Raw genomic sequence first — 5,975 nt, 5'->3', positions numbered from 1 at the left:
TTTTTTGGCATGTACATTACAGTTTTTGAAAATTAAAAATTACTTAAAGTACTTCTTACAATACATTTAACATCGGAAAAACACTTTTTTTTTATTTACAGTACATAAAACAGATTGGGGGTGGGGGGGATTATGGAGGCTTTCATTCAAATGAGCAGGGAGACCCTGGTGGTTCTGGGGACCTGGATGGGCTGCCACAATAGAGGCCCTGGTAAGGCCTCTGCTGGTGGGACATCATCTAGGATGGTCTCCAGAGTGATTGAGTGCATATTTCCACTGTCCACATTGTCTACCAAGAGGTTTGCATGGCTGACTCAATCGATGGCTGCCATGAGATGTTTCCAGAAATAGGAAAGAATTAAACAAATTAACTCATCCTCAAAATCAAAACAGTCATGGTCAGTGGGTACCTCCTCCAGGGCAGATGTTTCTGAAAACCTTCAGAGCACTCTTCCCTCATGGACTGACCCGGACCAGCCCATGTAGGTATCAATGAAGTGGCTATGATGGTCACAAACAGCCTTCAGGATTATGGACGGGAATGGTTTCCTTTTCCTGAGGAATGTCAAATGCTCAGCCATGTCACAGTCATTGAAAAACCTGTCCAGTGCTGGCACATTCAGCTTTATCCTGCAGTACAGGGGTCTGGTCTGATTTAGGGAATGAAGGAAAAGAGTCATTTTGTAGAGCTCTGACAAAGTTATTGGTGGAAGACATATTGAGATAGTTCTCTGGAGTCTGTAGGCCCTGTCTATTGTGGCTAAAATGATGCTTCGCTGTTGTGGCTGTGTAGAACGGTTTCAGTTTCACAAACCCGGGTTTTGTCTGTGCGGCCACACTTCCCAGTTGTTGCGGTGGGACGGGGTGGGAAGGCTGATAATCAGACTGACCTACTTTTCCCGAGGCTCTGAAACTTGGCCGGCTCGGATGATAAGACTGAGCCACCGGCTTTCTGGGTAGACAAACCTTAAAAGCCTCCCCTTCCCTCTTCCGCAGATCGCATTGTTGGCGCATCGCTGTAACAGTCGCTCTGAACAGAGCTTTTGGATCGATGGGGACATCCAAAAACTCCACTTTCTCTTTCTCTGAGAGTCCGGACAAGCCCATACTGCGTCCGCAACTTTGAACAGCTCCGCGAGATGTACGCAGGTTTAAATCTGCGATGACACATACAGTATCTCCTCCCAGAGCACTGGGTTTGGAGATCCGGAGTCCAGTTGATGACCCATTTCCTCAATAAGCTCAGCTTGATAGGACGTGAGGAGAGACGTCACATTCAAAGCACGAACCACCAGTCCGGAGGATTTGTAAATCTTCTGGAAAACAGAGGCATCAAAGGGCTCTGTTTTCCCTGGCAGCGAGGCTCTGGTAGAAGAGAGAGATGCCCGTAAATGATTTGCAGTGTTGGGAGTAACGTTACAAAAGTAATGTATTACAGTAACGGATAACGTTTTGATGTAACGCAGTAGTGTAAGGCATTACAACTAAATTTTCAGTAATATTTTACTCGGTACATGTTCAGTAACGCTTGCATTACAACACACTTTTAGCCCAAAATGTATTTATTTTTAAAATTTAATCTAAAGTCGGATCTGACTTTTTTACGTCCCTAGGGCCGGGCTTCGGGCCAGTATTCACGTCATAGTTCAGACGGGGGGCCGGGCCTCGAGCCTGTTTTAGGCTTCTCCTTATCTTTATATTTTAGACATCCATCAATTATTGATGAGAAAATTGCCGCGCTGGTGGAAACAACATGAGTCCGTGCTGCCGCGACAGTCAAGACCCAGCCAACATTCTATCACGGGTCCCGTGTGGGCCCCATATGGGCTGTAAATATGGGCCCTACATGGGTTTGACCATGGGTTCCATGTGGGCCCCATATGAAGTAGCCCATATGAATCTCATATGGGGCCTGACTGGGACTAATGTGGGCCCCAACTGGGCAACACATATAAGACCCATATTGGTCCCACTTATGACCCAGCTAACAATCCAAGGTGGGGCCAATATGGGGCCTAGATGGGTTTGTCCGTGGGTTCCACTTGGGCCCTATATGAATTAGCCCACATAAATCTCATATAGAACCTGAATGGGGCCCAACTGGGCAACATACATAAGACCCATTTTGATCTTGTTTTGAAACCCATATGGCATACACCCAGTATATGTGCCTGTTCTTATGAGGTTTTTTGACGCATCAAGCCTGAACAGTATTTATAATTATCAATTCTATTTTACCTGTGATATAAGAAAAATAAAAAATAAATGAATAATTGATAAAAGCAAAATCAGTATTTTAGTTAGGTAAATGTCAGTTTTTTGCTTGAATATTCCACTGTTCATTAATCTACAAAATCTCAAAACATGAAAGATGCAATTTAAAAAATAAATCAGAAATTAAAATGTAAAATGTAAAAGTACAGTATATCAAATACTTTATTATAATTAAAAGTTTCATTACTGTACAAAAGAATAACAAGCCAAATATTAACAAACTGATGCTTTATGTCTCTCTAACATTACAAGCTTGAGCAAGATATGAACACGATTACAATACATCTACAGATTTAAGGCGGTTTCACACTGGGCACGATGTGAAAAAGTGAGGCGAATCTCTGACGAATGATGCTTTCAATGATTGTCTTCTGCTAATTCACGCCTGCACTCGCCTACTAAGACTGACGGAAAATTAAAAGTTGCGATTTTCTGGGCCAATATGGCTAGGAACTATACTCTAATGATCAAGGATAATCAAGGAACTTTGCTGCCGTACCATGGGTGAAGCAGACGCAATGATCGGCCTAGAAAATCGCAACTTTTCATTTTCCGTCGGTCTTAGTACACAATGTAACCACAGATGAGTCGAGCTTTAAATAGGAAAAATATCGAAACTCTTTGGTCATTTCTGATGACCAAATGCTAATGGCCTAATCTGATTCAATGATCTATGCTAAACTAAATTAAGACTACCGCCAGACCCGGAGCCTATTTCCAAAAAAATATTCTTTTTTTTTTTTGGCGCTTAATCTTGTGCATTTAACCATCATAATACATAGACAGCTAATGGCCATTTAAAACAGTCAAAAGTAATAATTTATTTTATTTTTTTGAAAAAGCAACTTTGCTACTTCAATATGCTTCCTCAACATACACAAACATCATTGGTTCTCACAGGTCAAGCACACATTTGAGCTTCCGTTTACCATATTTAACGTGTGTAAGATAGTAGAAAATAAAATGCAAAATATTTAACAAGTACTTCAAGTTAAAATTAAATTGTAAGGAGTTAATTTTTTTTTTTTTTTCTTCAGAAACGTAAAGTTAATCAAGTAAAAGAAGTTTTCATTTAAATTGTACTTCAGTAAAATACAAATCCCCCAAAAGTAATGAGTACAGTAATAAAGTAAACATTTCTCAAGTAGTTTACACCCTTGGATATGCTTCAAAAATATAATGCATTTTTCTGTAGAGCTTGGTATTTTAATAATCATCAAGAAATGAGAATGAAAACCAACCTGTTTGTTCCTCAGTATCTTCTTGTTTGACTCTGAATGTTTCTTCAATCTGAATGTCTTCACTCTCCTCTTTAAAGGATTAGTTCACTTTTAAAAAAACTTTTGCTGATAATTTACTCACCCCCATGTCATCCAAGATGTCCATGTCTTTCTTTCTTCAGTCGAAAAGAAATTAAGGTTTTTGATGAAAACATTTCTCCATATAATGGACTTCAATGGGACCCAAACGGTTCAAGGTCCAAATTACAGTTTCAGTGCAGCTTCAAAGGGCTTTAAACGATACCAGACGATGAATAAGGGTCTTATCTAGCGAAACAATCGGTCATTTCAAAAATAAATTAAAAAGTTTAAGTTTTATAAGCACAAATGCTCGCTTGCTCTGTTCTGTGATGCGCGTTCGTGACGTCACGTAATACGCAATTACGTGGAAAAGGCAAGCATTGAAGCAAGCATCGACTCCGAATCATTGAAACGAGTAATTTTTAAAACAAATCCCAAGCCGTTTCATGTTGACATCAACATGAAACAATAGCACACTGCCCGCCCACTTGTTGGTCTTTTCGCGTTGGACTGAATGAAAATACAAATTACAAAATATTCTGAAAACTTTAATTGCTTGAAGGAGATCCCATAATAATTGAACAGTCTTTTCAGTAAATATGTTTTATTAAATGCTGTGATTAAGGTCATATTTTATAATGTCAGAAAGGGACAATTTGTGAGGAATCTATTATATTTCACAGTTTAGCTCATGAGTCGTACACCATTCAGACTTTTCTCTTATTCACCATCAATTACAATCTGATCTCAAGTTGATTTGACATTGTCTTTTATTATTTGTGCACACACAACAGTGACAAATCACATGAATTATAAGATATTCTCAATCAATCATGTTTGTGAACAGTACTTTTCAACTGAAAGGTGTTTTTGATAGTAGGGCCATTCTACAGAATTGGTCCAAAGCCAGAGCTCGAAACGTCTTGAAAAAAATTGTATATATGCAAATTGTACAATATCCAAGGTAACCATTTCCAGTAATTGTGCAGTTATTTCTCATTGCTTTTTTCAGAAGGTTTTGGAATATTTGTCCTCTCCCCATATTTGTCACTACCGAAACACATTAATAATAATTTAATTAAAAGCGTTATATTGATCTATTAAGATTTTGCTTACATCTACATTGTAAACATAGTGTATATATATATATATTTTTTTTTTTTCATAGGTAAATCAAGGAAAATTTCATTTTTAACAATATTTCAATTGTAATTCATGAGATTTGTTGTATTTTGAATGCAATTTTTCTTTGTAACAGGCAAAAAGTTGATTATACTGATTTCAAAGTTAACGATTCATTAGTTTGAACCAAAAACTATCATAATATATTGATAATAAGTTGATAATTCGGTATACTTTATTTTTGACAAAACATCCCATGTTTCAGTAGTGACAGCACATTTTCGGTGGCGACAGTAATGCTTTGGTAGCAACCACATCACATTACAGAATTTTAACTCGTATACTAAAATACTACTAAAACATACTAAAATACAAAAAAAAAAATGCATAACTGTACTAAAATTTTGTTTATTTCCCCAAATATGAGGATTATGTGTTCCCTTTTTTCACTACCAAAACAATGATGACATGTTTTGGTCGTGACTGTTTCGGTGGTGACAATTTTATATACTTTTGAACCTAGCTCAAAGATGCTAATCAGCACATGGTTAGCTAGCACAGTTCTGAACAGTGGCACACACATAAAAACTAAATGTTATGGAATAACTCCCAAAAAAGTGTGCTTAATTGCAGAAAAAAGTTGTTCGGTTGTGACGTTCCTTAAAGTTACACACAGATTTTTCAGACTTTTGAACAATATTTTTTAACTTCACATTTTAAAAGAAACAAAAATATACTTTTAAAAACAACAATGGAAAAAAAAATACACAAATTATTTCAATACAAGTTGAAATTTAGGGGTTAGGGTTCGGGACAGCTACCTCCCAATTGAAAGTACCCAATAAATGATGGTTTTATATATATTAGGCTTACTAATATTTTAAATATTATTGTGGCTTTCAATAGAAGGTTCTTAGTAAACATCTAAGATTTTAATACTTAAATGTTCTTTAATTGTGTTTTTTGGTTGTGGGACAGCAGTTTGCACCAATTCTGTAGAATAGCCCAGTAATGATACAAATGATTGATGTGAGACTACAATAAAAACTGATTTCCATCAGCACAAATAGAGGTTGAGAAAAGCACAGATACACAGATCGTCACTCACATACTGATCTTGATTTATTTATTACACACATTTATTCTGACATGTTTCACTGACAGAAGTTCAGCTGCAGTATCAATGCCATGAAGAGACTTTATAACGTCACTGTTACTGATTTATGATGCAGCTCAAAGTATTTTGGGTAGAATCTCTCATCAGTCTATTGTGATTCA

The sequence above is a fragment of the Barbus barbus genome (genome assembly GCF_936440315.1).
Source record: "Barbus barbus genome assembly, chromosome: 3".
Classification (NCBI taxonomy): domain Eukaryota; kingdom Metazoa; phylum Chordata; class Actinopteri; order Cypriniformes; family Cyprinidae; genus Barbus; species Barbus barbus.
Note: the sequence above shows the minus strand (reverse complement) of the source record.